We start from the raw sequence: 15,396 nt of genomic DNA, 5'->3' as shown, positions 1-15,396 counted from the left end.
AGGTCTAGCCGGTAAGGACAGGCCAAGAAAGAAGACCTGTCCCCAAGAGAAGGTCTCACCCCTCAGGGTCCCTAGTCCCTCCCTGCCCCGAGATGACCAGGATGCCAAGCAGCTCAGCACCCACTTGGAGGCATGGAGGCTGCAGACTCGAGTGGGGCCAGGAGGGGTCTGGGACACCGTGGCGCCTTCGGTGGCTGAAGTGGCCACCCAGAGCCTCTCCCCCTCCGGACTCATCAGCTACTCGTGAGGAACAAAACCCAACGACACACGTGTCGTCTGCCTTAGTCCCCATTGTGAGACTCCCATCACAGGTGTGGTAAATGCCATGTATCCCAGCGGGCGCATGGCAAGGAGTCACGTGTGTGTGATCTGGACGACAGCCGTACCCACACCGGAGCAGACGCGGAATTCAGCCACGGACACAGAGGCCATTCTGGAGTGGGGGAGTACCACCTCGCGGGGAAGAAAAGAAAGGCTCGGGAAAGGATCTGTGCCCTGGTTCTCCCCCAGCTTACTGTGTCTTCAGAACATGACCCTCCCAAGGGCATCTCAATTCTCAAATTTACTTCTCAAGGCTTTGCTGGTAGCAAAGGAAGGGCAGAGCGCCAACAGCCCTGTTTGCTGGGGCGTCCGGCTCTTCATTTCATCTCGACGCCCTCGAGGCTGTCGTCCCCAGATCCCCGCGCAGGTGAGGAGAGTGACGCTCGGCACGTGGCCGCAACGCCAGTAAGGTGACTGACACTGAAGACTTAGAACTCAAAATCCTGCGCTTTCCATGTAGTTGGAAACAAATATTCCAAACCTGTCTGTTCTTTCCAGAGAAGGGAACTAAGGTGGGGAAGCATGCAGTGCCCCAGCCAGGGACGTGGGCACACACACCCGTGCCCACGCACACACACCCATCACCCCATCAGAGGCCGCGGGGCATCTGTAAACACCGACCGTCGGAGGGGTGCATGCAGCACCCGCGCGCAGGGGAGGCGGGGAAGAGAGCGGCTCTCCCGTCTCTGCGGAGCGCTGCTGTGAGGGGTCGCGTCACGTGTCCTCAGAAAAGCAGGCTCACGCTGGTTGATTCGAGGTTCTCTGGGTGGGAGTGTTTCCCCCAGAGGTTCAGCACTTGGAAAATATTCATTAGCTCTGACAGCTGCGTGCAAGAGGCCTCCTCACTCGGCTCATAGAAAAATGAGCTTTCAAGAAGGAAGATCTATTCTGCCTTTGTCATAACTTCATGAAATCTTTAATCACAGCAAAATCTTTCATCAGGAATGGGAATTCGTAAGACATTTATCAGAGGAGGAAAATTGAAGTGATTTTTAAAAGCAGGGAAGAAAAGACTCAGATATATACTGTTTGCACTCACAGAATGTAGCAGTTAGAAAACTGCACGGGCATGAACAACAGAACATCACACTTCTGTGTCCTCTGTTTCTTCTGACTCACTGAGTGTGGGGGGCCTCCTGATCCAGTGTTTCCGTTCCTCCTAATTGTCGGCCTCATGATGTACCAGCAGGTCTCTGCTTTCTGTCCATCGCTCACAAATTAATTCCCTTTCCTGACCTCCAAAAGGAGCATTTTGTACCCACCACAATGTCCTTACTCTGTGTATCTCTCTGTGTCACTCTGGATGGTCTTAAGTTTTAGGCCCCATCTGAGCATAGTTACTTTAAATTCTAGCTTTTTTCTGTATGGTCTTATTTTGTTCTGGTTCTGCCCTTCCGAAGTATAGGGAAACCCAGGAAAGCTTCCTAGAGGAACTAGATGGGAGCAAGTCTTAGAAGGACAGGTCCAGCTGCCGGGGAAGGGGATGATGGTGTCTAGGCAAAGAGAGCAGGGCGTATGAACCCGCGTCAATCGAGCGTGTGTGCACTGTTTCGTCTGTTGAGAATTAGGAACTGTGTTACTTCCTCTGACAAATACAACGTCTGTTGAGTCCCCGCTGTGTGCCAGGCACTGTTCCAGGCTCTGGGAATATGGATGGCAACAAGAAAAATTGACCCTCACTTTCACGGAAATCACACCGTTGTGACGAGAGATGGCCGGGAAAGAGGAGGTGAGTTTACAAAATAAAACGTTTAGTCATTCTGTAAAGTGAGGAAAAATACATTCAAAGGGCTGCTGAACAGCAGGTAAAGACACATCCACAGAACGAATAACATTCTTCTTATATCGACTGAAACAGTTACAAAATAATTTTTAAGAAAGAATATTTACAATAGCAGTGCATTTAGGAATAAATCTTTTTAAAAATGCCTGCAGAATGTTTATGGAGAATAGTTTTGAAATTTTATAGAATGGTATTAAAGACAAAGAATAAACACAGTAATGCGTTATGCTCCAGAGTGGGAAGACAATATTTTTAAATAAATTACCTCTTTTGAAATGTCTATAAATTCAATGAAACTCAATATAAAATCCCAACAGAGTTTTGGTTTTGATCAAAGTTGACACACTGATTCTAAAATTTATATGTAAGACCAAAGGGTCAGGAACATAGAGAACAATGGTCAGGAAGATGATTGGGAAGGACTTGGCCAACCAGGCATCAAGAGCTGTCATAAAACTGTAGCAATGAAGGCACTGCTGGGGGCAGTGATTTATAATTACATCAATGGAAAAATCAGTCCCGAAACAGATCCGTGAATATAAGGCAACTAGATATAGGACTGAAGTAGCAGCACTGATTAACGAGAAGATTCAATAAATACTGCTGGTCTGCATGCGTAGGCAGACACACAGAGAAATGATATCCCTACCTCACACCATAAACAAAAATAAATTTCAAATAAATTGAAGAGCTGATAAAAAATTTCAAGTAGAGCATATAACTGTCTAAATCCTTTAGAAGAAAAATACAGATAAATCTAAATCCAAACATATGAAGAATTACATTAAATATAAATGGCCTAAACACTGTAATTAATAGAGACTGTCAGGATAGACTAAGAAAACAAGATTGAACCATATGTTATCTAAAATAAATCCACTTTAAATATGATGAACAGGCTAAAAGCAGGAAAATAAGCAGAGATAAAAAGGAAGGTCATATAATGACAAAAGCATTAATTCACCAAGAATACGTAATAATTCTCAACATAAATCCACCGAGCTACAGAAGCTCCAAAAATACATTAAGAAAAAACCGCGAGAGCTGAAAGGAGAAACTCACAAAATCAGAGTTGAAGACTTCACTCCTCTCTTAACAATTTGACAGAGCAAGCAGACACAAAATCAGCAAGGATACGGAAGAAGCAACCCATCAGCCCTCTGGGTCTGACCGACACTGAGAGAACACTCCGTCCAACAGCAACAGAACACACACTTCTCAAGCATTCGGCAACACTGACCAAGAGACAGACCACACAGACCACAGGCCATAAAAAAATTCCTAATGAGAACTATGTTCACAAAAGCACTATTCAAAGGTATTTATAGCAGCTCTATTCATAATCACAAAGAGGTAGGAACAATCCAGAATGTCCTTCAGCTGGTGAGAGAATTCACAAACTACAGTACACCTATCCAGTGGAAAAGTCCTCAGCAATAAAAAAAAAAAAAAAAAAAGAATCCAACTATGGATACATTCAACCATATGGGACAGATCTCAAGATCAATGTGGTCAGTGGAAAACCTCACTTTCAAAAGGTTATATACAGCATGATTCCATTTACATAACATCTGAGAAAGTCAAGACCCCGATGGAGAACAGATCAATGGTCACCTGTTGAGGGGTGGGGCAGGGTAAGTAAAGGGTAGCATGATGAAGAAATTTTGCGGGGGTGGTGATAGAACTGTTTTTTATCCTGATTATGGTGAATACATGAATGTACAAGTGACTTAGAACTCATAAAACTGTACACCAGAAAGTCAACTTTATTGTATGACAATTTAAATTTTTCTAATTGATGCAATTTAAAAATTAACATCATGAGTCTGATGAGCTTTCATGCATAAAATTTGTTGTGAATACCAGTTTTGTAGCTTGATGGCTGTAACATCTTAAGTGAGTCATTGAATATCTCTGAGCCTCAGTTTCCCCGGGGGGAGACAAGAATGTCTTTATCATCAAATTATTAGGAGGCGTGAAAAGAAAAATAGGTGAAGGTGCCTTGTTAAGTTCCAAGGAGGACAAAGGACTGGAGCGGGATGTCACAGACACGAGAGGTGGCGCTTGCTATCAGTTCAGCAGTGTCAGCAAAGGGAAGGCGCACAGCCCTGCCAACAACACAATCCCAGCTAATTATTCCATGTTGACTCAGCTAAAAGCGAGCACAAGAATTTCCCACTCCAAGGTCTGAGTCTATCTAAAACCTGTCATGCCTCAACCAGAAAGTAAGTGGGGCTCCTTCTCTCCTCGACCCCCAGAATCCAGTGTCTGTGGGGCCGCCCAGGCTCCCAGCGTCAATGTTTGGTCATCCCAGGGAGTGCAGTCAAGTGAGCAAACACAAAACCAAAACAAGCAGCCACGGCCACACACACCGCTGGCCGGATTCCTGCGGTTCTTTCTCTAAACCCTGTAAGATTTCTTATTTTCCCAGTCTGTCTGCTTTCCAGAAAAAAAAAAATCCATACCCAGTTTGAGGATGGCAGGAAGTATCTCTGTTTCTAACTTTCCAGTCGGTAAGTTCTTAAATACTATTTTAAAAAACTTCCCTATAAGAGAAGCGACCTGGGATGGCTGTAATTACAAAGACACCAAACAGCAAACATCAGGAGGACGGTGCGGAAACCGGAGCCTCCAGCACGAGCGCAAAATGGTGCGGCCACTCGGCCCTCCAGCCCGGCAGTGCCTTAATGAGGAAATACGGTTACCGTGTGATCCAATAATTCCACGCTAGGCATTCCCAGGAGAGAGGAAAACAAGGTCCACACACCAACTCGTACATAAAATATCAAAACAGTATTATTCGTATCGGCTCCCAAACGGAATCAACCCAATGTCCATCAGCTAGTGAACGGACGGACAAAATGGAGTGTATCCCTACGATGGAAAACGATTCAGCCGTAAAAACGAATGGCAGGGTGGTACTTCACTATGGGTGACCCTTGAAAACATTATGCTAAGAGGAAGAAGACAGTCACAGACCGTATGATTCCACTTACATGAAACACTAAGAACAGATAAGCAGAGACAGGGGAGAGATTTGCAGTTGCCTCGGATGGAGGATGGGAGCCACTGGTAATGGGGATGGGGCTTCTTTGGGGAGGATGGAAAGTTCTAGATTTAGGCTGCGGTGATGACTGAACAACTCTACTCTCCGAAAAACACTAATGTACAGTGTGAGTGCAGGGGCTGTATGGGACGTAAATGACGTTTCAGTAAAGATGCTCAAATAGAAAGCACCCACGTGAGAGGCTGAGGGGCCAGGACGCCCACGCCCAGGAGCCACTGCCGTTCAGAGAAATGTGCTCAGGGCTTGGTCACAGCACTGGCTCCTCTCCAACAGACGAGCACCGCACCAAGGGGCTGCGAAGACCCCCCCACTCAACGTCCATTCCATCACCTAGCCTGTTCTCAGAAGACACCATGGGTAAGAGCCAGGGGCCGGGGAGAGTGTGACTGAGCCTCAGGTGACTGTCACCAGGTTTGTGAGCTGGGCACGTCAAGACACCTGCGCCTCACGAAGACAATGCATAATGATGAGCACGTCCAATGTGGCTTTTCATTTTCTGGGAATGACGACAAGCCGAATGTGAACAGGACTGCTTATAGAAAAGTACTTGCAAATAACTACCTGAAGTCACTTCGTGCGTCACTGTGGAGATTCACTTTACAAGGACTGAACAAACCAGGAAAACTTCAAAAATGTAAAATGCAAGAATTCTAAACATAGGGTTGCAAAGAAAGTTTGCCCAACTGTTGCTTTTATGGAATCTACCTTGACGCCTGTGTTCAATCCCTAAATCAAACATGACAGGCACTTTTCTAAAAAGATTTTTTTTTTAATTCATTTAAGAGAGAGCTTACGAGCAGGGGGAGAGGGAGAGAGAGAAGCAGGCTCCCTGCTCTGCAGAGAGCCTGACACCGAGCTCCATTCCAGGACTCCAAGATCACAACACGAGCCGAAGGCAGACATGTAACTGACTGAGCCACCCATGTGCCCCATGACATAGGCACTTTCAATTGAAGTTTGTAAATGAGATCTTTAAATATATTCGTGTATATTTTTTGTTAAATAGGAAAACTTCAACTGTCTTTAGCAGGTATACTGATATAAAACGAACATCAGCTTGCAACATTTAACGATATAATCCTCTCTGATAAAATATGGATCACTTAAAACTATCGATTTTACTAATAGTTTAATACTACATATCAGTAAGATATAAAAGTCCCCTGAAGATACACCTGTAAGCAGAAACACAACACTGGGAGGTAGTCCCTGGGAGGGGGTGCACCCGGACCCAGAGAGTGCGAACACTATGTAGCCGGCACTAGTCTAGATGGAAGGAACGTCCAGCTGCTCCGGCCCGTGATGGGCTCGGCCCCACCTGCTGGCCTCTACAGGTGCACAGCGTGTTAGAAGTTGGAAAGACAACGAAAGGTGCGCTCATCATTTCAAGGGCGCAAGCCTCGGTGTGGGGGTGGGCTAGACAACGTGCGGACTGCTGACGGCCGTGCACCTGGCGGCTGGGGGCTGTGTGCGGACGGCAACCCCAGCCAGACAGGTTCTCCAGGAAGCAAGGCAGCCTTCCTCCTGTCCCCCGGGCACGCCTCACAGCCCGAGCTTGGGGGGACTGCCGAGGAGGTGTCACCGAGGCAGTGGTGGGCCGCCCTGTCTCATGGCCCATCCGCACAGGTTCACTGGCTGGACCATCCCCTGTACCTCCCACGGGGCAAGAAGGCAAGTCCCCCTCCCTGGGCTTGACCGTCCTCCTGGAGGATGTGAGATGGGAAGCGACAACTGAGAGCAGCATCTGAAGGACAGGAGCTCCCCAGAGGGAGCAGGGCCGGCCCTGCTGAAGACAAAGCGGGCTCCCCGGGCGCGGACACTGGCGCCAAGCCCAGGACACACTCTCTCCGGGAGCCCTTTATCTGGGGACCAGTCCTCTCATGTCTACTACATCTCGTTGACACCAAATACCTTGCCATTGCCTGGATGTTGGAAAAAACTTGGAACATTCACTAAATATTACAAAGGGTCTTAATTTGACACTTAAAGTCCTTCTTTTCAGTATTTATTTTCTACATTTCCCAACCACAGACACACTTCATGTCCTCCTGGGAAAGGGGATGTGGGCTGCACAGGATCGCCCTGCACATTTTTTGTAACTTCCTGTGAATCTATAACTATTTCAAAATAAATTGGAAAAAAAACCAAAAACCTGACATGGGTCTGAATCAGACCAACAGAACTGCAAACACCGTTTCACCTTCTGTCGTCTCAGGAGAGGAGGAGGGAAGAGCCTTCTGCTCCCTCGGGGTAACTGGTCACAAAGGCGCGTGTGCGAAAGACGCAGCCGCTCTCTGGGGCATGCTGGGTGGGCGGGGCCAAGCCAGGCTAAGACACACCCCCATCAGCAGTGGCCGTGGCCCACCCCACTTCTCAGTGTGCGCCCCCCCCACCCATCACTTCCTGTCACAGGGGAGGTCGGGCACTGTCCTGCCCGCACCGCCCCCAGAGAACTAGTGTCAGGTCTCCTGTAACCACCGATGCCAAGTCAACTGTTTTCCTCCGGTTCCCACCATGAGCTGTTCCCATCCGCACCGTGACATTTACTGAACAGTCCACCGAGTACGGACGGCTCAGTGTACTGGAGAGATGCTGCCGAGACAGCGGCCCGTCCACAAGTGCTCGCCTTCAGGGAGCTGGCCGTAAGGTGGCGGACAGGCAGACGGACCTGCCGCTCAGACACGCTGAGAGGAGGGACACCCCGAGGAAGCCCGGGGGGGCCTGTCGCAGCAAGGCTGTGTGCGTTCACAGGCCTGACTCATCCCTTCACCCCTAGAGCCTGGCACGAGCACACACAAGCAAGAACGATGCCAACCACGCTTTGCAGCGCTCTGCCTTCGGACAGGCACTACGTTAGCACTTGATGGACATATTTAAAACCTCACCACAACTCTGCGAGATCGGTGTCATCTCGGTTCCAAGCCGCAGCAACGGAAACGATTTGCTCAAGACCACAGTGCAAATAAGCAACGGCATCAAAATCTGAAATCAGACACGGGTACGCTTCCTTCTGAATCCCGGGGCTTGTTAAAATTCTAAAGTCTTGTTAAACATAAAACCAACTTAATAAATAAATGTAGCAACGTGAGAAAGACCTACCATGATACAACCCAACATTAAGATTGCCCTTATCATGGGTCTGTGAGCACATGTTCCCCACAGAGTTGAGCTGTCTTACCCCATGGGGGGAAACGGAATTTTCCTAAATGGCCACGGATAAGTGCTGTGCTATGTCAAGTGGCATGATTTCTATTAATAATGTAATAATGATTACACCCCACGCCCCACTCAGAGGACGGTATTTTTCACACAGCTCCGAGAAGCAATGTAGGAGATCGGATCATTTATTTAACAGGCTAGAAAGAAAACGCTCCTCGGGCAAGAGGAGGGCTGGGTACAGAGACGGGAGCAGCGCTGCCCGATCCGTTTCAGTCTGGTCCCTGACAACAAACCAGCCAACTCTGTGAATCTCGACGTAACTGATCTCCTAAATGGAAGTCAGCTGAGACCTATGTAAACCCTTGGGGGGGGGGTACGGGGAAGAGCCACGAAACCCCACCTGCCATCTGCACTGTGCTGTTGTCAAGAACGCATCTGCGTCCTCTAGGACATAACACACTTGTACCCTCAACCCGGCGAGGTGAACAGGGCCGCACTGAGCGCTCGTCAGGGCAGCAGGCGGACCTGGGAGAGCCGGCCACCTCCAAAGCCACAGCGGGGTAAGGGGCCGAATGAAGAGCCCAGCGCTCCCAGCTCAGAGGCTGGCCGGCAGAGAGACCCCACTGCATCCCACATTTCCTCCCTGTGGACACGTGGCTCAGGCTATGGCCACACTTCCTGACACCAATGCCTACCACAAAGGGCTCTCTGGGATTTAATGCGGCACTGAGCCCCAGACCCAGGACACTCCCTAGAATACAGCAGGCCCTGAATAAATAGGATATCCCTCCCCCTCTCTCCCAAAACACTAACATTTGAAAACCACCAGTGAGAAAATCTGCATAAATCATCAGTGTTCATGACAGGAGCAGACACTGAAACCATCCCAGGGAGCACAAGACTTCCCATCCATGTGGATTTGGGCTGGAGAGTAGCGTAGGCTCGGTCTGTGCCAGTGACGGTTCTCTTCTGATGTCAACTCGGCTTCCCTTCGTGCGGAGAGCATCTGTAGTCTCCACCCAGGCTCCAGGTACCGGGGGTCTCCCAGCTGTGTGTGATGCAGAGGCCCCAAAGCCATGTCACACGCTGCGAGGACCCGGGTGAACCGCATGCCCTCTCTGGGCCTCATTTATAATGCAAGTGTGTTGAAATAAGCCATCTCTGGGGACACTTGACTCGAAAATGACAGGACGCTAACAGTAAAATCTTCATCTGGGAGCAAGATGAAAAATAAGGAGTTCACGACACACCGTGTCGCATCAAATTCAATGAAGGGCACAAACTGAAAACCCGAGTGCCCACGTTAAATGCATGATAATTCTGCTAGATTCCAGGCCATGCAATTATATGGGTCTCTAAGGAAAAGAGAGCTTAAATCATTTTTTTTAAAGTCATGCCTTTTACACCAGAGACACCTGATTAAGTGTAGTCTTGGTATTTTGCATCTTTAGATCTGCAGTTACAATGCGGTTACACCCTGGTAAGCCCATCCCAGACTGAAAATATCATAAGCCGAAACGCATTCGATACACTAACCTACCGAGCATCACAGCCGAGCCTGGCCTACCTTTTATGTGCTCAGAACACTGACATTAGTCCACAGTTGGGCAGAAACATCTCACAGTGCCCATTTGATAACATCTCACGTAATTTACTGAATACTGGGCTGAAAGTGACAAACAGAAGAGCCATGTGTGTGCAGAACAGCTCTCAGTCCGCCAGGTGCTGGCCCTCGTAATCACTGGCTGTCTGGGAGCCCCAGCTCCCCACCACTGCCCAGCATAACAAGCAAGTACCTGCATATCACTGGACCAGGAAAACCGAATTCCAACTTCCAAGAACGGTTTCTACTGAGTTCAGACCACTTTCACACCATTTCAAGGTTGAAAAACCGTAAGTCAAACCATGAAGTCAAGGACTTCCTATGCTCGTTCAGTCGTTCCTTAAGTTTCCTGTGGCCCTACGACGGCCACAGGCGCCAAGCTTTGAAGCACCAGGACTGGTAATCATACTGTGGGCTGCACAGACCTCAAAATCTGGCCAAGGAAACAGAAACGACAGTTAGCAACCCTCCTCCATTCTTCCCAGGGAATGGCTGGCAAAACTCTACTCCTTCTTCAACCATTAGGACACTTTCATTTCCTAGGCTGTCTTCCCAGCCTTCTCCAGTTAAAAACAAAACAAACAGGTGTTCTCTCCAGTTACATACACATGTACACATCTGCTACAATCTTGCAACCTTCACCTGCCGTCAAGATATGTAAGGTTCCATCAGCTCAAAAGACTTTCTTCCTTCTAGGGCAACCACCTGCTTGGGTTTGCCCAGCACCGAGGGCTCTCCCAGGGCAAGGGCATTTCTGAGCTAAAACCTGGGAAGCCCCGGCACAGCGGGACAGTCAGCGACCCGAACCCTGCGAGTCCGTTCCTGCCCTGCTCCCCCTCGGCCTGCAGCCCACCGCAGTCCCAACTTCTGCTCTCCTGCTCTACTAGAAACTGGCATAAATGAGGTCACACAGCGATCAGCATCACAGTTTTGAGCTTATTCAGTGTTGCTGCGCGTCCCAGAGGCCCACTTTGTTGGAGGAATGTCCGCCTGCACAGATGCACCGCAGCGTTTACACGTCCCCTGCTGACCGGCAAATGGAGTGGCGTACAGTTTGGGGTTACTACAAAGAAAGCGGTTATGGAATTTCTTACAGGAGTCTTTCCGTGAAGACAAATGTTCATGTTTCTTGAGTAAGGCCCTGCAAGGTCACTGGGTAGGCAGACGTCACACTTGGCGAGAAATGGCCAGACGACACGTGTGCCGTGCTACACTCCTGTGATTTACGAAGGCTCCTGCCGCTCAATATTCTTAACGGCACCGGACGTGGTCAGTCTTAAGTTTGGCAGCACTACAGGGTAGACAGTGGCATCTAATTGTGGTTTTACCGCACATTTCCCCGATGATGAATGATGCGGAGTACTTTCGGGTGAGCGCGGGCCGTCTGTACACCTTCCTTTGTGAGTCTCTGTTCAAATCTTTGGCCCGTTGTCTCTTAGGGTTTATTTTTAAAGACTTCATTATGTACGTCAGATAGAAGACCTCTGTCGCACACGTGTGTAACACACATTTTCTCCCAGCATGGAGCCTGCCTTTCGAAGAGGTAAAGTTTTTAATTTTGATAAAATGGATTTTATCAGCTTTCTGTTTTATGGTTAGTAGGTTCTGATCCCATCTGAGAAATCTTTCCACCAAAGTTACCAAGATACTTCGTTACTTTTTCTTTGGAAAGGTTTATACAGTTTTTTTCATTTAGATCTAGAATCTATCTCAAATGAGTTTTTGTGTGTGATGTGCTCCCCCTGTGTATACCCAGTTCTTCCAGCACCATTTCTTGAAAGACGTTTTCATTCCACATGAAGTTCTCCTCATATCTTCTAAAAGTCAGTTGATGAGGGGTACGTGGCAATCACAGTCGGTTAAGCGCCTGAATCTTGCTTTGGGCTCAGGTCCTGATCTCAGGGTCATGAGATCGAGGCCCATGACGGGCCCCACGCTCAGCATGGAGTCTGCTTAGGACTCTCCCTCTCCCTCTGCCCCTCACCTCTCTGCTCTCTCTCAAATAAATAAGTCTTTAAACAGAAGCATTTGATCGTATATGAGAAAGTCTATTTCTAGACTATCTAGTATGATCTATCAATCCCTTTGTCTATCTAATAGAGCTCTCTTAATTACTACTTTATATTAAGATTTAAAATCATACCCTACACCTTCCAACTTTTTTTTTTTGTCAAGACACGTGTCTAGTCCATTGGTAGTAGACTGTTCTAAAATGACTTGTCAATTGCACTAAAAAAAAAAAAAATCCTGCTGGGGGGCACCTGGGTGGCTCAGTGGGTTAAGCATCTGCCTTCGGCTCAGGTCATGGTCTCAGGGTCCTGGGATCGAGCCCTGCATCGGGCTCTCTGCTCAGCGGGGAGCCTGCTTCCCCCTCCTCTCTCTCTGCCTGCCTCTCTGCCAACTTGTGATCTCTCTCTCTGTGTCAAATAAATAAATAAAATCTTAAAAAAAAAAAAAGCCTGCTGGGATTTTGATTGGAATTGCACTGAATTTATAATCAATTTGGGAAAATTGGTATCTTAGCAAAAATTGATTCTTCCAACCAACAAGCATGGTACACTTCCCCAATTTTTTAAGTGCTAATTTCCCTGACTTGTGCTTTGTCATTTTCAAGGTAGAGATCATATGTACAAAGATATAGCCTTAAGAGTTCCATGTTATTGCAATATAAATATTTTCAAAATTTCATGTTCAAATTAATTGCTAATATATAAATCTATAATTGGTTTCTGAATATAACATGGCATCATCCTACAATCTGACTAACCTGACTTATTAGTTCTGGTAATCTCTTTGGCATGGTAGATCTCCTGGTAGCTCTTTATGTACATGATCACATGTATCACACAGACAAATAATAATTATTCGTCATTTCCAATGTTTACAGTGTTCATTCTTTTCTCATCTCATTGCTCTGATTAGGTAGAACTGGCAGAAAAGTAATGACTGTACTGGCAAGAGCAAACATACTCACCTTGACTGATGCTGAGCCTAGAGAAAAAGTGCCAGCCTTCGTAATTAAGTACAATATCAACTATGTAATTTAGGGGTTTATAGACACCCTAGACTAGGTTGCAGAAGTTCTCCAAGCCTTGTTTACAGACAGTTTCTATCAGAAGTGTTGAATTTTGTCAGAGGGTTCTTTTCCCATCAGTTGACATCTTATTTCTGGCCTTTATTCTGTTGGTAGAGTAACATCATGCACTGATTTTTCCATGGTCAAACGACCTTGTGTTGCTGGATGTAACCTGAATTGTCCACACCATGTTCTCTCTTCTACTGCTGGAGCTGATTTATTAGCATTTGGTTCTGGATTTTTCAGTTATGCACACTGGTCACAGCACTTACTTTCTCACAATGTCTCTCCCTGGATTTGGTTGGCATCAGGGTGAAGACAGCATCATAAAATGAGAACTGGAAGTATTCCCTCCCTTCCTACTTCTGGAAGAATTTTTTAGAAGTGGTATTACTTATTTCTTAAAAGCTTGATGTATTTCATAGTGAAATCACCTGAGCCTCAAGTTAACTTCAATTAAGACTTTAAACTCTAACTGATATGTGACTACCTCAGGGACTCTATTTCATCTCGTGTCAACTTTAGTAATTTTTGTCTTTCAACACATTTTCCTTTGGTAAATTTTATTGGAATATGATTTATCATAAAATACTTTTTATTATTCTTTAAACATGTACAGGATCTGTAGGATTCATCCACAGTATTAGTAATAGTGCTTTCTTTTTTAATTCTGATTGTCCTGACTATGGTTTATCAATTTTATTAATCTTCCCAAAGAATCAACTTTCGGTTGCATTGACTTTACATATTTTTTTTCATTTTCTATTTCAATGATAACTACTGTTTATTATGTTTTGAACCATTCAACTTTTCTAACATAAGCATTTAGCATCCTATAAATACCAGTTAGCTGGAATTATTTACTAGAACTGTGCATGTTTGCTATATTTGTGCTAGTTTCCTGTCTGCTTGTTCTATCAAATACTGAGATACAGGGGTGAAAATATTCAGCTGTAATTGTGGCATTTTCCATTTCTCCCTGAGATGTCAGTTTTATTTTGAAGTTATAAGTACATTTGCATTTAGGCTTATGTACTCGTGAAGACTTGATCCTTCTATCAATATACATTACCCCATCTCTTTTTCTCCTCAAAGTCTACTCGTTTGATATTCATATGCCCACGCCAACTTTCTCATGATTACTGTTTGTGTGGCATATCTTCCCCCCCACCTTTGTGTTTTTCAACTCTACGTAATCATGAGTTTCTGATAGGAAACATGTAATTGACTCTAGTCCTTTTTTTAAATACAATCTGACAACTTCCACTTTTAAATACAGTCTTCAGTCCCTTTACATTTAATATAATTCTCGGTACATTGGATTTAAGTCGACCACATTGCTACCTGTTTCCTGTTTGACTGGACGTTCCTACTTCTTTACTCCTTTCTTGCCACCTCTTCCCTGGTTTTCTGATTAAGCACTTTTTAGTAGCCCATCTTCTGTCCTCTGGCTGACCATTCAACTTTATGTGGTTGCTGAAGGGTGTGCAATACGTGCCTTTAACTTATGACACGGCTGAAGCTAGAATTGGCAACACACAGCATGTGAGAACTACCATTTCTCCTCTACTCCATTTCCCCTCCATCCCTCTATGCTGTTTCCTGTTGAGTGTTTTACTTCTATATATGATATGCACTACGGAATTAAATGCTCTTATTTTTTCTTTAAATAGCCAACAGTCTCTTAAAGAGATTAAGCAAAGGGAAGAATCGTTGACATGTCTTCACTTGCTATTTCTATTTCTGGGATTCAACATTCCTTAATATAGACCCGTGTTTCCATTTGGTATTATTCCTGCCTGATGAGCTTTTATCAGGCTGATGAAACACAAGGACGAAGCTCTATCAATCTCCTACCCCACTGAGTCCTTTATGTAGCATGTGAAACACTGGAGGTATTGATGTTAAGAATAAATGAAACACTGAAGGTGCTGGCTTATAGGTGCACAGCCTGGTAAGTACTTTATTAGAAGTACAGAGACGCAGAGAAGGACCAGCCCACTCTATATAGTCCTATTCAGGAAAATTTAACAAAAAATGATGACGTAGATCATCAATGGCCAACAAACATTTTCCAGAAGGTCAAGTAAAAGAACGATAGTTTAAGAAGAGTTTTAGAACAAGATGTATGCAAAGGCACATTGCAGGAAATTGTCCTGACATACCCCGGGAGAGTCTCCACTTGCTGTGTGGAGAACTGGGCGGTAAACAGAACTGGGGCTCAAGACGAAGGTCTGGGTCACATTTTTCAGTGCCCTGAATAGCACAGCAGCAACCTCAAACTTCATCTCCTAAGCACTGGGCAAGTCATTAAGCCAGACAGTGAGGTGGAAACATGTGTAATTACAGGTTGGTGTGGGAGCAAAACCAGAGTAGGGGTTTTAGAG

The 15,396-nt window shown here is 46.0% G+C and overlaps 1 protein-coding gene across 1 annotated transcript in view; it reads right to left on the bottom strand.

Moving 5' to 3' along the window:
• Window positions 1–15,396, bottom strand: part of TRAPPC9 (trafficking protein particle complex subunit 9) — a 510,796-nt gene that overhangs the window by 169,213 nt on the left and 326,187 nt on the right. The gene's annotated exons all lie outside the window — the stretch shown is intronic.

The sequence above is a fragment of the Martes martes genome (genome assembly GCF_963455335.1).
Source record: "Martes martes genome assembly, chromosome: 4".
Lineage (NCBI taxonomy): Eukaryota > Metazoa > Chordata > Mammalia > Carnivora > Mustelidae > Martes > Martes martes.
Note: the sequence above shows the minus strand (reverse complement) of the source record. Positions and strands in the feature narration are given on the sequence as shown.